Here is a 22,012-nt window from a genome sequence, read left to right on the forward strand (position 1 = left end):
ACTTTCATGCTGCTCTGGAGGAAATGCTACAGAGGCTTAAGAGTTCTGTCTAATAGCACAAAGGGCATGTGGTCTCAAAGTTTGCATTAAGACACTGTTTCTTTGCTCACAGGGCTGAAACCAAATCGCACCTCTGTCTAAAGGAAAAGGTTCTGCATTGCCTTTCAAACTTCTCTTTTATGACATTTTGGGACACTGCTGACACAAGGTTTTCAGGTTATACTTGACATTTTGATAAGTAACATCACATGAATGATCTTAACTTTGCCTAGCTCATCCTATGTTTCTTTTCCTTGCTTTTGAACTGTTTGAAAAAGAGGCAATACTCATAATGTCTTTTTTTTATACTATGTGTGAAATTGTTTTAACACAATTAATTTACTTTTGATGTAATTAAAATTAATGAAGTACCATCATGATTTCTTCCTTTATCCAAATTTATTATTTCAGTTCTAGATTTTTGTTTCCAACTTTGAAGATAAAGGAAAAAGATATCTTAAACATAGACAGACTGTCTTCTCACTAGTTTTAAAGTCAAGATGAAAGGGATTTATTTTGTTGGCCTGCTTTGGTTTACTAACCTCTGAATGCGATTTGCATGTGTCAGCTGAAAGAGCTGGATGTCTCTAACAGGCAAATTTATGTTTAGAAATCACTTTAAATCCTTTCTCTATAATTATTTTTAATGATCATTAGCTACCTGACTTTATCATCTTTTCTGTCTCATATTTACTCAAAATGTTCTTTAGCTCTCAAAAACCACCCAAGCCATTTAAGCTCCCTTTTCCTAAGTAATGTAGTGGAAGGCAGCTTGGTATTATAGTGATTTTCATCAGTATAAAACCTTTAAAAGCATTTTAGTGGGCTGCAGGGAAGAAAGCAGCTGAATCAGTGGTTTGCTACTGGTTTACTAGATGTTTATAGTACTGCCTCTTTCACGGGCACCCCCTTGTTGTGGGGAAAGAGCTTGCGTGCCCTTGTGAGGTTGGGAGCTATGCTGGTGGTGGCTTATGCCTCCGGTAGGGTCTGCCATGCCAGACAGGTCTCAACTGAAGGGTCAGACAAAGTGTGTCCATGGGCAGGATGGGCTCACTAGCCTTCGGGCAACCATGCTAGGAGAAGGACAACTCTAACTTTAAACCCGGGCAGATAGAGCTCGTAGAGCCCTTTAAGGCCATCCATCTAAGAGAGGGACGCTCCAATCAATCCCACGACCTGAGGACTTTGCTGTCACCGTCCAAGCTCGCTAGGGACTGGCAGATAAACCTCAGGTGTAAAGGGTGGGGACAGTTCTGCTCACACTGTGCCTTTATAAAAAATCCACTTGCAAAGCCCTGCAGCGACAGGCGAGGGGCGAAACAGCAGGTGATAAGGTGTACTGGAAGTCTCAGCCCCAACCCTGCATGCAGGCGGTTCAGGACATCGGTCACTCCATAACATCATTGTCTCCTTTGAGAATTCATGCAGAGTTAGTCTCAAGGAGAAGAGACAGTGTAGAAAGAATTGTGCCCTGCGTATACCACCCAAGGAGACCTTTCACTGTGCTTTTTTGCAACCGGATTTGCCTATCCACATTGGCCTTTTTAGTCATCAGCACACTTGTAGTAAGCGTGGAAAAATCCCTTCCCAAATCTTAGTTCGCAAAGTCAAGCCATGATGATAGTACTGCAAAGCGCGTACTTCCATTTGATTAACAGTCATTTACCAAGGTGAATAGCCCCAGAGAGGAGGCCTTCAGCACCAGAACTGGAGAAGCACAGCATAGAGGAGCCTTGCTCCTGAGCAGCCAGAGCCACCAATGGAACCTCAAGCCTTACGCAAGAGCTGAAGCCCTGCTGGTGCAGCAGCTGACTCACACACAGTGGTGCCAGGAAGGATGGCACCACCCTGAGCAGATAAACCGCGCCTTTTTGAGCATGGCGCTGGGTTTGCTGTGCATCAGGATGAGCAGGCAGGGCCCAGTAGCCCGGCAGGCTGCAGAAATGCCAGCGGTCATAGAGACAGTGCTCTAGCATGGCATCCTCTCAGCAGAAAGCAAAGATAACTGAATCCTCTCTGCTGGCCAGGAGGACATGGTGACCCAGACATAAGTCCCGCCTAAGCACGTAGCTGTCTAGGTGTCTGGCTGCAGTGAGTGTCAGAGCCTGTTCGTGATGTTAGATGGTGGCTGTATAAGATGTCAGCAGGTTGATGATTTGCTCTGCATGGTGGCAGACCTATGGGAAGAGGTAGAACGGCTAAGGAACATGAGGGAATCTGAGAAAGAGTTTGACTGGTGAACCAGCACTCTACCATCCCCAAGAGAAGCAAGTGAGCCACCTGAAACAAAAGAACTCAGAATCCCCTACTTCTTGCCATCAGGGAGATGGAAGGGACCTAGGAGACAAAGGAGATTGGAAATAGTTTATTCCTTGGAGTAGGCAGTGTATTACCCTGCCAGCTCATGTCACCTTCCAAGTACCCCTCTACAACAGATTCGAGGCCCTGGTACTTCAGGATCAGGAAAGTGAGGAAGATTATGATAATAGACCTTCCAGGTCAGAAGAGCTCCTACAGAAATGTCAAAAAACATCTTGTATTATGACCAGGTGTACTACAAAAAACAAGAGTGATGGTGATGGGTGATTCCACTCTCAGGGGAAGAGAGGGCCCCATATGTCGACCTGATCAGAATCACAGTGAAATCTGATGCCTTTCCGGGCTAAGGGACATCACCAGAAAACTCACTTGTCTGGTATGAACCTGTGACTATTATCCTTTATTAGTCTTCCACACAGGCACTGAGGAAATCCCTTCAGAAAGCCTGAAAGGACTCAAGAAGGACTTCAGGGCCTTTGGGCAACCATTTAAGTGGCTCAGTATTAGTGTATAATTTATGAATGCAATTAAGCATACGAATAGCTTGAACTTTCTATTGTTAGATCAAAGATGGGATGCTCTTTTTGGTCAATCACATTACTTCTTCATCATTTGTCTGTGATAAAAGTTTTAATAGTGTCAGGGAAAATCCTTTAATGTATTGGGAAGTGAAGAGTACACTGTCACTAGCACTGGGAGGAGAAAATGAAAAAAAACCCGAGCCTGCTCTAAACTTGAATTACTTACCAGCTGATGTGCTGTCAGAAACAGGTTCAGTGCTGCAATGTGCTATTTGAGTGGTATTTGCTCTGCACATGATGTGTTATTTATTCATTTGAGGTTATGAAGTGATGTATGAAATGGAAGAATATCCCTTAACTTGTACGGAAAAAGTTGTTTAGCATCTGCTTGTCATAGAACGATTCATTTTCTCATAAATGAATCTGGAATACTTCCCAGAATAGAACTGCCTCTCAAACATGTAGGTTTGGCTGATAGTGCTGAACTGCAAGGAAAGAATGGGATACTGCCTTTCTGTGCAATGTGCATTTGGGATTCTCCATCCTCCCAAGAGTTTTATTAGCTGCTTCTTGCTATTCAGTTCTGAGGAAAAAAAACCTCAAATTCTTAGGTTTGGAGTTTTATGATTGTGGTAGATACTGGGTAAGCTTTATGTCTATGTGTGTACTGCTGTTTTTCTTGTGATGAGCCTGTTTGGTCAATTGTTCCAGCAGTGCATGACTAATGTCTTTACCGAGTAGTTCCTGAGTTAATTGATGTTGGAGAAATGAGTCAGATAAAAAGACAATTAATACTTTGGAGGGTTGCTTGCATCTGCCATCTGCACTCTCCACTTTCATCCTTATTCTTTTAGCAAATGAATAATAGTTTTCAAAAAACTAGTGTAAACGTGTTAGATGTTGGCCCTTCATATCAATGAATGAACAACACTGCTGTAAGCTTTATCTGCTTCCTGAGTACACATTTCAGTTTCCTTTAACATTTTACATTTCCATTATATTTTATAACGCAGAAAAAAATGAAAATCTGAGAAATCCTTGAAATTTCCTCTACAGAGATTACTATTTAGTTCTTTAAATACTATCGAATGATGGATTTTTTCAATGAGTAAAATGTCTGAATATAATTAAATAATAAATATTTAAATAATACTTAGTTTCTTAAATTTCATGTTACTTGAGGTACTCATCAGGCTTGTGTAAAGAGAATTTCAGGAATTAAATCTTTTTATGGAGGAACTCTGTCATTTTCTCCTAAGAACTTTCCTGTTGAGACAGAAAGGATGGCATTTAGGTCTGGATTGCTGATATCTAAATGAAGTTGTGTAATTGCACATGCCTATGTTACTTATGGACTCTACTCAGGTGTCTAATTTTCTAGTGTAGTCTAGTCAAAACAGTTTATAGAGTCTGGAGAGCTATTCACCTCTTACATCCCCTGATATAAGACATCACATTAGGTGAGCTAAATAGTTTTCTACAATATATTTACTTTATCAAGCTCAATTCAGTCATTTGCATGTACCGTGTTCATCTTATATGCTTTAAGATATCCTACTTGATCTCCTACTGATACTCTGAATGCTTTGACTATACTGTAGGTTCACTGAAATGTTTCCAAACGCAGATATCCTGGATGCCTACCCTTTGATGTCTTGTATGTGTTTGGATGCCTATGTTTAGGTAACTGATCAAGAACCCATATGACTAAATATTCAAGTATTTTTGTTAGAAATTGACACCCTCACTAATGCACAGAAATCACCATCTGGATGCTGAATTTTAAGCTTCTACAATCTGGAGATGAATCATATAATTCTAGTAATTTTCTTGAGTGATATAGGTTTATTATGTAAGAGGGTTTAAGTAAAATTTTCAGAATACTTTTATGAATCCCAAAAAGCAGTAATGATCACCATATGCCGCTCTCTGAGGGCTGTTTCATCACGCGTTAGTGGCATGACTTGCTCCATCCATGTAACAAACTTAGGTAGTATGAACAGTAATGTCCCCAAAAAATGGCCCAGACTTTTTTTAAGACTTTGTCAAAAGGACTAGGCCTACTAGTCCCTACAAAGCCTTCTGACTAGTCTTATCAAACATGGTCTCCAAAGCCAGTACACTAACTATGAAGAAATATACAGAAGATGATTTCCCTATTTTGCTCTGTACAAGTAGTCCAACCCTCTTGCTGTTTCTTATACCAGTTCTGCAACTTTTCAGCCCGTTTTTCCCAGCTGCTCTTCTTCTCTTTAAATAGCTAAAACTATTAGGCTGATAAGGGGGCTAGAGCACCACCCAAATGAAGACAGGTTAAGAAAATCAGGGCTGTTCAGCCTGAGGAAGAGAAGGCTGCATGGAGACCTTCAGTATCTAAAGAGGGCCTACAGGGATGCCAGAAAGGGACTCTTCATCAGGGACTGTAGTGAGAGGACAATGGGTAATAGGTTCAAACTTAAACAGGGGATATTTAGGGGGTATGAAGAAGAAATTCTTTGCTGTGAGGGTGGTGAGGCACTGGAACAGGTTGTCCAAGGAAGTTGTGAATGCTCCATCCCTGGCCATGTTCAAGGCTAAGTTTGGGAGAGCCTTGAGGAGCCTGGTTTAGTGAGAGGCGTTCCTGCCCACGGCAGAGGGGCTGGAAGTAGATGGTCCTTTCCAACCCTAACCATTCTATTATTTTATCTCCTAGCAAGTCCTTCAATAGCAATATGATTCACACACTCTGCTAAGCATCAGTTATAAGACAAAGGTATTCCAAGTGTGTGCACAAGCAGAACCTGTGTATGTAGTGAAATTCAGAGTTGAAACTGAGGTTTTTCAGGAATTTCTCACGAACCTAAGAAGAATCTAAAAGACTACAGTTTGGGTGCCCAAATTCCTCTTAAGTCTCACTTTAGATCCATACTTACTGGTTTTGTCTGTATTTCAGGGACTTGTTGCATTATCTCTGAGGAAATTTTAAGGAAAATAATGGGACAATGAAAATGATAACACTAATGTTGCCTCTGCCATCTTGATTCTATGAATCAAAAGACACTGTTATCAGGACCACATTTTTGTTTCCAATACATTAAAAGAGAAGGAAAGAAAGAAAGAAACTCAAGTTTATATAAATGATAAAAGCAGTCCACTTTGAAATAAAGGAAGAGTTTGCTGTCCATAGCTGTGCAGCGATTTACATACACAATTGTCAATTATTACAGAGCTATGTAATTTTTCTATTGTAGACCTTTCTTAACTGGAACTGCTATTTACTCATTCCAGTAGGGAAAAAAAGGAAAAGAAATAAAGAGATTACCCACATTAATCCAATGCCCTGAAATATACAAATTAATTTTGGAATCAATGTAAAGGTACCAGATCACCTAGCAGACTTGGAAAAATGCCCCAAAAATTTCAGGTAACAGTTTAGTACTTTTTTGTGTGTGTGTTTTTTGAAAATGCTTTGAAAATATCTTGTGAGTTCTAAAAGTTCTTTTAGAGAAACAAACCAAAGCTAGCATTGAAACTACAATTCACAGTATTATATTTCCATGTGTATGTTTGTATATACGTATATATATAATTACTAACAGTTTGCTGTTAAAATGTAAATGTTAACAGCGTAAATCTCTGATACTAAGAACTAATTATATTAAGCTCAAGTAAAAATCAGTCTAGTGTCATGGTGGTGACAGGTGTATATGTATTAGCCAAAGTTTTAAACATTAAGTTTGGGAAAGTGTTTTCACCTAGGTGCTATTGAGATACTTGGTGATGGAAATTGCGTTAGTTTGCACCACTAAGTAAAGCAGGAGAACAGTGTTGGCTTCAGGCAAGTGCAGAGAACAGGAGGTTTGCCCTGAGGATATGCACTAATTTAAGCTTGCCTTCTGTGGTCAGTGGTTCACTCACTTTCAAAAGAGTACACCCTAGTGAAAAGCTTCCCAAGAAATAAACTTTTTCAGATTAACGTCATCCTTCACCCCTGCAGTTGTGAAACAGAAAATAGTAATAACACAAGGGGAAATGAATAGTTGCCACATGGATATATTAAGAACCAGAGGATTGCTATGCAAAAGGATATCCAGAACAAATTATTTCTTGAAAGTCAGACTCCACAGTGATACATTTGGCTGTTATAGTACTAGATTTATATGAAAGAGTGGTAAATGTGAGGAATACCTGAAACTGGTATTTTAAGCATTTGTCACACTTGAACAGTCCCTAAGGATGTTTAAGTATACAAATAGCCACTCATAGCACAGGTCATGGTCATGTATAGAAGATGTCATGCACATGCATGTGATGGACATTAAGTTCAGGTCTTGAATTTCTGAAAGCTAATATAATAGAAAATCAGTATGAAAACAGATGTGCCAATTGACTCTGTTACAATTCAAATTCATTTAGTTTACAGTATATGTTTTCCTTAAGTATACTTAATTATTTTAGTATTCCAATATTAAGAATATTCCAATTTTCTTCTTTGGTGGGCTTCATTATGTGTAATTTAAACCATGAAAACATTAGACATCCCATCTGAGCTAATCTCCAAGAACACTGCTGAAGTGCCCTCATGTGGGTGCCTAGTGCCATTTGTGATATCTTCGGAGACTTTGGTGTCTTACAAGTGGACTCTGTGCCAGCTCCCTGAAGATGCTCTTGTGAGACCTCACCTGGAGTATTGTGTGCAGTTCTGGTGTCCTCAACATAAAAAGGACATGGAACTGCTGGAACAAGTCCAGAGGAGGGCCACGAGGATGATCAGGGGACTGGAGCACCTCCCGTATGAAGATAGGCTGAGAAAGTTGTGGCTGTTCAGCCTGGAGAAGAGAAGGCTGCGTGGAGACCTAATAGCAGCCTTCCAGTACCTGAAGGGGGCCTATAGGGATACTGGGGAGGGACTCTTCGTTAGGGACTGTAGTGACAGGACAAGGGGTAACGGGTTAAACAGGGGAAGTTTAGATTGGATATAAGGAGGAAATTCTTTCCTGTTAGGGTCGTGAGGCACTGGAATGTGTTGTCTAGGGAGGCTGTGAGTGCTCCATCCCTGGCAGTGTTCAAGGCCAGGTTGGATGAAGCCTTGAGTGACATGGTTTAGTGTGAGGTGTCCCTGCCCATGGCAGGGGGGTTGGAACTAGATGATCTTGAGGTCCTTTCCAACACTAACTATTCTATGATTCTATGATTCTATGTCCTGAATACATTTTATTATCTCAGGTGATCTTAGACACCTGTGAACAAATAGCTGAAAATTGGTCTGAGTTTCCTGTATAGTTACTGCACACAAAGCTAATAGATCAAAAGAGATAGCCACATGCAGGATCTCTGTCTCTCATCACAGTACAGGATTAATTATCTTCTGGAGTTATATTTTTCTTTCTACTGAAAACAAAAGCAGCTAGATTAACAGTATAAGCTAGATGAGCAGCTTTTACAAAGCCAAAATTAGGTTACAGGGTTACCACAACAGTTGTGAAATGTTCCTGACTGTGTATACACACAGTCCACATTTCTGAAATGAAACGCATGAAAACAGGCTGAGAGCTGGTCTTGCTCGGTCTAGAGGAGGCTTCAGGGAGACCTCAGAGCAGTCTTGCAATACCTAAATGAGGCCAACAAGAATGCTGGAGAGGGACGTTTTACAAGGGAATGTAGGAACAGCACAAGGGGAATGGCTTTAAACTGAAAGAGGCAATTTAGATTACACATTAGGAAGAAATTCCTAAAAGAAATGTGGTAAGACTCCGGAACAGGTTGCCTCAAGAAGCTGTGGATGCCCCATCCCTGGAAGTGTCAGAGACCAGATTGGATGGGTCTTTGAGCAACCTGGTCTTGTGGAAGGTGTCAAGCCCCAGGGGGCCTGGAATTAGATGATCTTTAAGGTCCCTACCAACCCACATTGTTCTATGAAGTTCAGACTTTACGCTTGCTGGCCAACAATACCATTTCTTCACTCAAATGTTATGGCACTTTGTTCACACTGTTACCTGTTCCCAGTGTATGTGCTCATACTGTTATTTGCCACACTTCAGGCAAGTGTTATTCCAGACTGGCTTGTGTATAAAGATATCAGAATGTTGCTCTTCTCCCTAACTGAAGTTATGAAGAAACTATGAGAACCTAAAGGCTTTTTAAAACGTAACATATGTATAAATACAAAGCGTATTCTATGATCTTTTCTATGATCTATGATCTTCTCTTTATGTGAAAAATCTGTGACATGATTATTCAGTAGTTTCTAAAGATATATTGATGTTGATACAATGATGTTTAAAATGTATCTCTGTAAAGTAATATTACAATTATAGTACTAATACTACAAGAGTAACATACTTTAGTTTCAGAAGCACAAATGTATTTCTTACAATTATTTCCTACACTTCAGTGCATCTCTGTTTACCATTAACCTCAGAACACTTCCCAAATATCTTAATTAATTTGACTTGTTTTTCTATATTTTATTTATTTCTAATGTTTTGGTAACAAAAATGATGATTTGGTTTAGATATGTTTAATTTGCACTTTGACACTGAATTAAGATTACACAGTATGTTGCTGTTGAGAAATTGTAAAATAAGGATAAAAAGCATAATGCATGGTGAAATGAATCCAACAGTACAACTGTCTGATTTTTTTTGATGACAAAGTTTTACATATGTTTGGATCGTCCTTCTTTGTTGTCTTTGTTTCTGTCAAATCAGCCATATTGTAAAAGGTCCATTACTTTTGGTACAAATTTAATTTAAAAAATAATATTGGGTGAAGAATCTCTTTTTCTTTTGATCAATGAGTTTATTAAAAAAGGATAAGAATGCAAAGGATTATGACAGGTAGCCCCATTACAATTGCAAATCTGTATGTCCTCCACAGTTCCAATTCTTGGTTTATTTCTTGATCCTTTCTTACCTAATGGCAAATGTTTCCAGGAGCTGTAGTAGATGAAGATTTTAGTTATTCTTTGCGCTGAAACAGAGATGTGAGATTTGCCCTTTGTTAGTAAAATAACAATTTAAAAGTGAAGTGAGGAAAGAGTATAGCAAAGATTTAGTACTCATTGATTCATACCCACAGCAACACCGAAACAGGCAATAGGGTACCTTTTAGACTTTATTTTCACTACATTTTATACTTTAGTTTCACTACATTTAAACTGGATTTCTTCTTATTTATTTATGATGATACATTGTAGCGTGTAACCATCTGGTATTTGAGATCTAGCCTTGCCTGATAATTTTCTGGTGTCTATGTCTCTAGATGGTATACTGAATTATAGGAGATCTGAAGTATGGAGATTTAACAACTCTCTAATTAAAGCTGCAGCATTTGTGCAACAGATGAAGACTATTTCAGAATAAATTAATATCAATAAAAACCAAGAAACTAGCCTGGGTGTTTTGTGGGAAGCTGCCAAAGCAGTCATGAGGGGTAGGATAATTTGCTAAGCTGCAGCAGCAGCACAAAAAGTATATCTTGAGTACCACTGTAAATTAGAAAAGGAAGTTAATGAGATGAAAAAAGCAACATAAAAAGCAGGTACCCTAGGACCCTGCAACTTTTGATTGGGGAAGGCAGGGAAGCTAAATGCTTCCTTGTGGTGAATAACACAGATAATGTGTTAAAGCTTAATGAACAAATGTATTATGAAAAGGGGAATAAAGCCAACAAATTATTTGCATATGGTTGGAATGGGAAGGGGAAGGAAAACTTTAGTTTTCAATTTGAGAAACAAGGTACTGCAACAAATCATAATCCAACAACTGCAGTGAGATTTCTTGCATGTTCTTTAGAAAACAGATTTATCCTAGCTAAATATGGGTCACAAGGAGGCAGTCTCCTTCTTATCTGAAATTCAATTGCCAGGGATTAAAGAAAAAAACAAGATGAAGTTGGTTCTTCTGGGTTCAGAAGCTAACAACAAGCTGTTGAAGATTCTTCCCGCACAAAAACAACAGACCAGATGGAATCACTGTTATTAAAAAAAGTTGTATTTGTTTCTGTTTGCATGACTTAGAGGGCTTTTATTTATTTGACTTCATTCTCTCTTACATAAATGGAAGCAATAAAACCTGCAGTGGAAAAATATTGTATGTGATAGATCATATATGTTTAACATTGGCCTTGGTAAAAGAAAATTATAACATATTAAAATTATAGCTTTTTTCCCTGTTATGTAGTTTATCATTCAGGGAAAGATAAGTATTTTCCTCAACACAGATATTGGTGCTTGGAGCTGTTGCATTTACTGTTATAGCAGCTTAATTAAAAAAGGATGTGAACATTAGCAAACTGTAATGTGGTGTTTTGTAGCATCCTTTATTCAATACTGTAGTTGAACTATGTTGTAGTTTGTGACAGAATGAGGAAACACAGAAAAAAGCATGAAGAAAGACACAGGAAAAAGAGACAAAATGGTACATATTCTGAATGATGCAGTTATGAATACAAGGCGAACCAACTTAAAAGGTTGGATCAAAGTACATGTTAAGGAAAAAAGATCTATAATGTGATTCCCACAGAGTGAAGTTTTTCACAGAAGCCCTCAAATGTTTTTAGGGACTTCCAACACTTTAAGATCTGCTGTTCCTATGGGACTGGCTCTAAAGTTGAGTATAAAGTTACGCTTCTAGAACTTGTCATTATAGATTGAAATAATTTCCTTGTTAACTGTTTGAAAACCTGCACTTGGTTTATGTTCTTGTAGGAAGTATTTTGTGAGCACAGAAACATTGCTGGAACAATTTATTTGAAGATGTATTTAACTTTCACGTGTCCTTGAGAGAGTATCTGAGAATACAAACTTAAGGCAAAGCAGATTTAAGACTGTACAAGGGTTACCTGCCTCTATAGATAATGCATATTATTCAGCTGATGCGTAGGAACTGCACACACGAAGTGAATGGTCCATAAGAGACTGTTGAATTAAACCTGGCAGTTGGATTCACTTTAGTTGTCACTGATCCAGCTCCTGCAGATTCAATTAGAGGTTTGGGTTCAATTAACCAGAACTTTCATGTGAATATCCTGCGTTCTCAGAGCAGAACCTTATTGCCTTCCTAGAGCAATTCTTCACAGGCATGTAAAAGTCACGTCTGGCAGCAAAGCTAAATAATTTGACAGAGCAAACAAGACCTCAGTTATTTCACAGGGGAAATCAGAAGTGTAGTTGAGAGAGTTCAAGGCCCACACATGATGTGTATAAGCTTATCTGAGCTCGATGTTGGCATACAGGATATCTGGCATCTAAGGTCAGATGCAAATAGCACAGCAACATCACTTACCTAATTGGTTTTGGGTCATACTGAGCCAAGTACCCATCTGGAGAGAGGGAGGCAAACAAAGGGCTTGTTTAATCATGCAGCTAAGTGTTACTAACACAGGCAAAACTAGTACTAAAATACAGATAGCAGCAACCTTATTAGCCACTGAAATTGCTTTAAACAGAGTAAACCTTATTGATTATTAACATTCACGAGAGTCAATGTCCTTTGTTCCATAGAAGAGACCTCAGGGAAAGGAGTATTAAATTATAATTATTGGCCTTGACACATCCAGAAAACAGTATCTTGTCTTTCCCAAATGAAACACTTCATAGCAACAGTGATGGAAATGTAGATCACTAAGACCAGTTCTCACCCTCTGCTTCCCTGCCGACCTATTTCTTTCAGAAACTGCACCACTGAGAGACCTTAGGTGGATGAATGAGTTAGAGTACATCATACGTGCTACAGGGGAGACACTTTTTGGGACATCAAAACTGAAACTGAAAGTAGTGGAAAATACATTGTTCAAGCTATTCCATCCTTTAATTATGATAAGAATTCATGTCTCCCAAAGGATGTGAATGTAATACAAATTTATTCTCTTTTAAAAATTTAGTAAAACCCCTACATTTTAGGCGTTATTACATTCTGTTGTTAGAGACTGAGCTAATTTTTCTGCTTAAAGAAGAGACTTAGATATTTTGCCATGTATGAAAATTGCACTGTGATTTTTCTTTTTACAGCTGGATATCAAAAATTTTACTTCTTTCTATTTAACTGGACCACAATTTCTGAAAAGCATTAAGCATGAAAACTGAAAGTTATGGGTATTTTAAAGAACAACTCTATCTTATACATATATAATATAAGTACCCCTTGGATTTAGCAAAAGTGAAAAAACAGACACTAACAGGCATAAACAAAAAACAGACTAGGGACAGCATAGGCCCCCTGAGGAAGTCTTCGGGAGATCTGGCTACACAGGATTTGGAGAAGGCTGAGGTTCTGAATGACTTCTTTGCCTCGGTCTTCACTGGCAAAGGCTCTGACTGCACCACCCAGGTCTTAGAAGGTAGATGCAGGGACTGTGAGAATGAAGACCTTGGGCCCACCGTAGGAGAGGATCTGGTTCGAGACAATCTTAAAAATCTGAACGTACACAAGCCCATGGGACCTGATGGAATCCATCTGTGGGTCCTGAAGGAGCTGGCAAATGAAGTTGCTAAGCCACTGGCCATCATATTTGAAAAATCATGGCAGTCAGGTGAAGTTCCCAACGACTGGAAAAAGGGAAATATAACCCCCATTTTCAAGAAGGGGAAAATGGAAGACCCGGGGAATTACAGACCAGTCAGTCTCACCTCTGTGCCTGGCAAAATCTTAGAGCAGATTCACTTGTACGGTATGCTAAGGCACATGAAAAACAACAAGGTGGTTGGTGACAGGCAGCATGGCTTCACTAAGGGGAAATCCTGCCTGACCAATTTGGTGGCCTTCTATGATGGGGCTACAGAACTGATGGACAAGGGTAAAGCAGTTGATGACATCTACCTGGACTTGTGCAAAGCGTTTGACACTGTCCCACACAACATCCTTGTCTCTAAATTGGAGAGATATCAATTTGATGGGTGGACCCCTCGGTGGATAAAGAACTGGCTGGATGGCCACCCACAAAGAGTTGTGGTCAATGGCTCGATGTCCAGCTGGATACTGGTAACAAATGGTGTCCCTCAGCGATCGGTGTTGGGACCGGTCTTGTTTAACATCTTCATTGCTGACATGGACAGTGGGATTGAGTGCGCCCTCAGCAAGTTTGCCGATGACACCAAGCTGTGTGGTCCGGTTGATATGCTGGAGGGAAGGGATGCCATCCAGAGGGACCTTGACATGCTTGTAAGGTGGGCTGATGCCAACCTTATGAAGTTCAACCATGACAAGTGCAAGGTCCTACACCTGGGTCGGAGCAATCCCAGGCACAGCTACAGATTGGGCAAAGAAGAGATTCAGAGCAGCCCTGTGGAGAAGGACTTGGGGGTGCTGGTCGATGAGAAAATGAACATGAGCCGGCAGTGTGTGCTTGCACCCCAGAAAGCCAACCGTATCCTGGGCTGCATCAAAAGGAGTGTGACCAGCAGGTCGAAGGAGGTGATCCTGCCCCTCTACTCTGCTCTTGTGAGACCTCACTTGGAGTATTGTGTGCAGTTCTGGTGTCCTCAACATAAAAAGGACATGGAACTGCTGGAACAAGTCCAGAGGAGGGCCACGAGGATGATCAGGGGACTGGAGCACCTCCCATATGAAGACAGGCTGAGGAAGTTGGGGCTGTTCAGCCTGGAGAAGAGAAGGCTGCGTGGAGACCTCATAGCAGCCTTCCAGTACCTGAAGGAGGCCTATAGGGATGCTGGGGAGGGACTCTTCGTTAGGGACTGTAGTGACAGGGCAAGGGGTAATGGGTTAAAACTTGGACAGGGGAAGTTTAGATTGGATATAAGGAGGAAATTCTTTCCTGTTAGGGTGGTGAGACACTGGAATGGGTTGCCCAGGGAGGTTGTGAGTGCTCCATCCCTGGCAGTGTTCAAGGCCAGGTTGGATGAAGCCTTGAGTGACATGGTTTAGTGTGAGGTGTCCCTGCCTATGGCAGCGGGGTTGGAACTGGATGATCTTGAGGTCCTTTCCAACTCTAACTATTCTATGATTCTATGATTCTATAAATGCCAGTAAAAGCAATAACCACACATTGTATTGCTAGAGATTGTCCTACACATTTTAGTGCAGCTTACACTTCAGTTTCCCAGAAGCACTGCAGTAGATTGCCCAAAGAAGTGATAGATGCTCCATCCCTGACAGTATTCAAGGACAGGTTAGACAGAGCCTTGGACAACATGGTCTAGTCTGAGGCATCCCTGCTTATGGCAGGGGGTTATAATTAGATGATCTTAAGGTCCTTTCCAACCCTAACCATTCTGTGATTCTATGAATAGCATCTATATAAAACTATCTATTAAGTGGGTGAAATAATAACCTGAAAAAAGCATACTCGCCTCTTTATAAACAGCTGAGTTACAGCAATTATTTAAAAATGCTAAATGAAGATATAAGCAAACTTTTGCACTTCTGCATGAAGAGAAACATTCTCCTTCTACAACATCTTCTTAATAGCCAAAACAAGGAATAAAACAAAAACAGTGAAACAAAGATACTCATTACTGTATACAACTTTTCCAGTAAATTTTGGGATATCCATACAGCAAAATTGAGCAAAGCAGAGGTGAAATATATACTTTAATAAATAGCTGAAGATGAAGAATATGCTAATACCAAAATTTCTATTCCCTTGTTATTAGTCTGGCTTTCTGAAGGCAGAGAATGGAAAAGATAAGGGGTCAAAACAGGATAGACTACAGACAAACAGACTGCATACATACATAGACTATCTACAAACAGTCTTGTGCCTGTGGCTGCCAAAATCCCTCTTCAGGGTGCATATGAGAGGAAGGGAAAAGATTATTTGGACTGAAGTAAGATGGCAGAGACCCTAGAAGAAAAATAGTTGTCCCCAGAGAATTATCACTTAACTATTGTCTTAGTATCTCCTGATGTTACAAATAAATTCTAGTAGATATTTAGAACTCTTGGACTTTGTACAATACCTTTGAGTTATGAGAGAAGGCAGAATGTATTTTTCTGAAGCCAAGGGGAATTTTACTGTTCACTTCATAAAAACAAGGGTTTGATCCAAACTGCAAATGTTCACTAAAACAGAAAGAGGTTGTCTGCAGTAAAACCCACCCAGTGCCATCAGGATTTACTAACTAGCTAATATTTTTGACTGAATTAGGGATTTATTCAGTGTAGAATTTCCTGACCTGTCACATTCATTGTTGTGATGAGTCATGCCGCTTACCATCAGTCATCTTGCATACTTCGCCTGACAAAGCCTGGCAGGATACTTCACAACAGTGAGAAACCAGGCTGGGAAATTTTCAGTAATCTGTTCCCTGAAGAGGAAAAAATGCTTTTAACAGGACATTTTATTTCTTTTTTTTTGGGGGGGGGTGGGGGGAGGGGCTGGGAGGTCTGTTTATTTAGTTTTAGATTTCGCTTTAGAAGGAAGAGTATCAGCTGGCTGAGCCCTAAAAAGCATACTGAGTAGTTCATTACTCTAGCAGGGGCTCCTTGAGGTACCATACCTCCTTGGAGTAAAATACATACATCTATCAGTGTTCTCAGAAACAGAGGAAGTATCTATCTGCAATACTTCTGCTTGGAAGTCTTCAGCGTAGCCTCCTGCTTACAGGGAAGAGGTGGAATTAAGTGCTGTTATACTGATGTATACCTGTAAAAGACAGGTCATGGGACTGATTGCTAAGGGGAAAAAAAAACCAAAAAAAATCATGAAAAAAAAATTACTAATAAACATTGAAAGAAAAAATTATCATAAAATAGAAAAATACAACACAAAAGGCAGACTTATGCTTTAAATATGCATTAAAATTAGTGTGAGGTGAATTTTCTGCTTAATTCACAGGTGTACTCTTACATTTTTAAGCTGCTATAGCTCTGTCAAGTTCAGCTGTTCATAAATTTAGGAGTTACTGGCCTTCAGTTTTGCTCTTATCATTGAAAGGTCTGATTCATCCCTCTGTTTTTATCACTGTAAATGTAGTGCACTTTCCTTGGTGTAAAAGAGGAACAGTATGTCTTAAATCAGGTTCCACCTTATTTTCATGTGGAAAATTGATGATAAAAATGCTAGATAAAAATGATAAAAATGCTAGAAAACAAGTTTTGTTCAGTTCAACTCCAATGTGTTCCTTTTCTCTACACAGACCTAAGAAATTTCAGTTTCTGCAGCTATAGCTTGCTGTGGACTTTTTAGAAACAGGTGCAATGTTAATAGAGTTCAAAAATCAGTTCTAGCTAGTAATCAAAAAAGTTTAAAATTATAAAAAGAGAAAAGGAAATAAAAATGCATGCAGAGTAACAGTGATGTGCCATGGAAACCGCTCAGCTGTAATGGAGCTAAAGTTCAAGACAGCTGTGATTCTTTCTGTCTGCCATATCTTTTTACTCTGGTCAGTCCACTCTTGCATGGCAAAAATTTCTTTCGACAACCCATTCAGGGTGACACATTTTCCTTGATGCTTAGCAAGTGCTTTTAATCTATAGTGCAAGATGCATGTGGTGCTATGAAAAATCATGTAATTATTTTACATTGAAATTCCCTCTATATTAGAGATTAAGTCAACAGTAAGATATAACAGTTTAAAACATAATTAGGAATAAAATTATAAATGTGCACAGTTTTATAACCTATTTCCTCCAAGCTATCAATTTAATCTATTTTTAATTCTTCTTTTAATATGTTAAAGATGAGAGTACTATCCCTACTGCTTTGAGTTACACTACTACATGTGTTTCTCCCATAAGAAATCCAATGTCAGTAAAAAATACCTGTGCAAGTAAGGTTCAAGATCTTCTCTGAAGAAAACAAATAATTATTGATTTCTTATATGTCTGAAAGTGGTATAATATAAAGCTCATGGTATTTATAGAAAAAAAAATAGATTTTAAATATATAAAAGTAAAAAAAAAAAGAAGCACTAAAAATTCAGAAAAAAATTATCATCTTCGATATAACTATTCTAGCTATATATAACTGTGACTGTGGTTAGAATTTATCCTAATCTTATATAATTGTGGTCTGCTGCTCTTCCATGTGGTTTTTTTTTTTTTTGGTCATATCAGAATACATGTTCTTGTTTTAGAGAAACTGAGTTTGTAAGTCATATTTTAAAGGTAGGCAAACGCCTAAAATATTATACAGGCCCCAGTAGTGTTTTCAGTAGCCCTCAATCTCCATTGAAACTAACCAGCTTGAAAATGAGTCTGGAAGAAAGACTACACTTGTGTGCCATGAGATTATAGTGACGTTTATTTTCCCCCTCTCTAACCCAATGAATTTTTAATCAATTCTATGAAAAGTAAGGCAGTTGCAAAAGGAAACATTTAAAAAGATCTGTACCCTGTTTTATTTGTCTGCTGCCCAAAATATAAGGCAAAAGTATCAAATTTGTAAAAATACTTGTAGGGGAAAGCAGTAAAATCACAGGTCAAGAAGGACAATGGGTTAGAAGGAACCTGGCTGTTCAGACTTGAAAAGAGAGCTGTCTTTCTGGTAAAGGAAAATGACACCAATAGTTCTATTCCAATACTGTTTATGAATTTTGAAGAAGATAAAAGAGATACAAGTTATTGTGGAAAATGCAAGACCCATTAAAAGGAAAAAAAAAAAGGAGTGCAATTTTTCTAAAAATGGAAGATGTTTTTAACTTAAAATTCTTGTTTCACAGAGGCATCTACCTTTAAACCTGAGATGTAGGCACTTCAGCTTTAGGAAACTAACAATTCAATGAATATTTCCTATAGACACTCTGGTTTGGCTATTGCCGTTCTATACTTGAATACCATTTCTCTTCTGTTTGGTATCTTCAAGCACAAATTCATGCATTCATCTCAGTATTGTGAACTTCACTACCACAATAAAGCCCACACTTTTTTGATAATGAGCAGTTCCATGTCATCAAAAGTAATCATCACTGGAATAGAAATAAAAACACGACTTTACAATTAAACCTGAAACCATATCACCATTAGGAATCTTATTTATCATTAATTTACCTACATTTTAGTTGGACCACTTAAATCACTTAAATTTTTATAACAATTATACCAACAAAACATATAACTACGTGACCAATACAGGACTGCCAATAACAACTGCAAGCCTGTAAGTAGTTGCTTCAATGTGTGTCATCACAAATCTGCTGCACAGACACTAAACTGAAAATGTTCTGTGACTGTGGGATATGTTCCTGGACAATATGATTCTCTATCACATGCACAGTGAGTCTGTTTCTTCGAGGTTTAATAGAACTGACTGAACGTGCTGTTTACTGAAAAGTCACTCAGTATGTCATTCTGCCACTTTGCAGGATTTCTGAACATCTGAGAAACAGCACAATAGATAATAGGTCAATGCAGCAGGGCAGTGGATTATCAAGAAAAGCAGTACCTTTAAAAATATGTCGTATTGGCAGGTGAGTCAGTGCATTATTTCAAAATTGTCTACAATATAATTGTTCTGAGAAATTATGGTCTTTCAAAAACGATCCACTTTCATGGCTATATGCATGTTTTATTTGTAGGAAACCTTGTCATTGGTCAGAGCAGGACAAAGGAAATAAACAAAAGACACTCTTTGGAAATACAAAACTCATCAGTTCATAGCAGTACAGAAACCTCTCTCTATTCATACGCAGGGAACACTGGATTAAAAAATGTGTTTATAATAAAGTAATCATTGACATAATGCCTACAGAATACCTGCATACATATTAATGTAACCTACATAGGTATCCTTGCTTTTATGGAGAATTCACTTTAACTTCTTCTGCTCAGATAAGAAATAATTAAGTTCCTGTTTATATAATCAAAGTAATCAAACTACAAATCACAACAAAAATAAAACAGTGAGATTAACAGACAAACAGAAAAAAAAACACAAGCAAACCCAAATGGACAAAAAAAAAATCCAACCCCAAAACAAACAGCAAACAGAATAAAAAACCCACAAGTCTTGGTAAGATTAAAAGAGGAAAAGGAGAAAAAAGATGTGATAAGCAAAAGAGAAGAAAAAAAGTGGTAGGATGAGTAGGTGGGGTGCTAGAGTGGCTGGTACTTTGAGAGACATGAGCCCACTTATAAGTTTCTACACAACTAAATACAGACAACAGTCTGGTTATATTTAAGAGATGTGAGATTAAGGTTTAACACGTTTAAAACTTTTCAAAGGCTCTGGTGAATTCTATGGTAAAGAAAAGATGGAGAGGGGACAGAAGGAGAACAAGAAAGGAAAGTTTCAGCTACAGAAAGAGAAGCAAAGCTTCAGATACAAGATATTTAGAAAACAGGTGAAAATTTGAAAGAACTCAGATCATCAAAACTGTTTAATGTTGCCTAACAACTATAATTTTATCCTTTCAACATTACTAGGTTTGATTCTGTCTTTGGTTATGCCTCTAACAGCTCCTGAAAGTCTTCATTTTAAGCAAATAAGGATTCACACGTGAGGCCTCTGGACTGCAGTAAGTATTACCTTGGAATGTATATACGCTTTCTTTTTATTTTGTTTGTGTGCGTGTGAGAGGCCATGTGTGGGTGAGGCTGTGCATATGATGCATGCATATATTTAGCAACAGATGAAGACTGAGTGGTTATTAAGTTCTGAAAAGTCACTGCAGTGCTATTCCACACATCTTTTTCTGTGAGACCTATAACCACTTATGAAAGCGGAAAAATATCCTGCATTAGAACCAAAACTGTACTTTCAAAACTTCACATTTAGAAATTTAGAAAGTTGCTTTGCTATGGAATTGCCATAGCTTTCTTATGTAAATGCTTTCATTTCATGATGTGGTCTTTAATGAATTTAAACTTTACACTGGCTCCCTGCACACAGCTATTCATATAAATGGTGATGCAGCTATTTATATTGATACTTAAAAATGAAAATCATCTCACCTGACTTTAGTTTTCTATGATGTGGAAGTCTACATCTGAGGCAGTCTCTCTAAAAATCTCTTTATAGTTCCTCCAAGTGAAGCAAAGAGGCATATTTAGGAAGCAATTTGTTCCTTCCATTTTAAGCTGAGATTAATTGTTCCCTACAGTTGGTTTTCTCTCTCTCTCTCTAGGAGCATAAAGGAATATATTAAGAATGCTTAGGGAAATTGGTTTTGGCATAGATATTCAGGAGATGTCGACATTTAGACAGAGCAAACCAGCCTTCCGATTCTGCATAGACAAACAAATCAGAAAAGGCTGTAATAGTTAGGAAATGTGCTTCCAATTCTGCCTTTGTTTTGTTAGTAGGAATACCATATTTGGATGAAGGGTTTAGCTAACAAAGCACTGCAAACATGTTAACGAAGAACATTGTCTAAAGGACATGTAAATATGTTTTTAAACGTAAGCACAGATTAATGACAGTTTTCTGAAGAAACATTAATTGTTAAAATGTTCTTTAGCAAAATTATCAAATGGGTTTGATTTTGGTTTCTCAGTTATGTTTTCTTCTTCTTGAGACTATTTTCAGTCACAAAGTAGCTGGAGATTATATAATTTAAGTCTTACTGAATGGGATTCAGTGCAAGATACATTCATGCTTACATGTGAGACAGGTTTCTGAAATTCCATAATAGCCAGTGGAAATGTTGGAATTGTAAATAAAATACCTTCATCTAAATTTAGGAATATAAAATCTTGAGGAGCATCTCATGACTATGTTGTCACAGATTATATAAATTTTTAAATTACTACAGGTGAAACTTCACTAGATTCACTATTTTCAGAAAGTTGCCAGGGCCAGAGTAGTTGTTTAGTGCTCATCTCAGAGCTTTTGAATGTTTGGGGTTGTGTCAGTAAGTTGTTAGTATGTGGAGTTCTTTGCAACTTTCCCTGTTTCTAGAAATAAAAATTTCATAAGAGGTACTTTTTAATCCTTAATATAATTATCAGTGTCATCAGTTTAATAAACGTTCTATATAGAAATTGTTCTACTGTTTTAACAGAATTACTTCAGTTATGTGAAAACACCTTAATATTAAAAAATGTTCCTCATTTCAGCACAAATGGTATGCTATTTCTATGAGATGGTGAGGTTTCTATATGGGAGATAAACTGGTTTCCTTCAGGCTTGTCATCTGAACAAGACACATAAAAAGTATTACTCTATAATTGCCATAGGCAATCTGAGAGACTCCTGGAGTGCATGAAGGATAACTGCTTAAACAAGGTAACAGACAGCACTACCAGGGTGGATGT

This window comes from Lathamus discolor, chromosome 4 (genome assembly GCF_037157495.1).
Source record: "Lathamus discolor isolate bLatDis1 chromosome 4, bLatDis1.hap1, whole genome shotgun sequence".
NCBI classification, from domain to species: domain Eukaryota; kingdom Metazoa; phylum Chordata; class Aves; order Psittaciformes; family Psittacidae; genus Lathamus; species Lathamus discolor.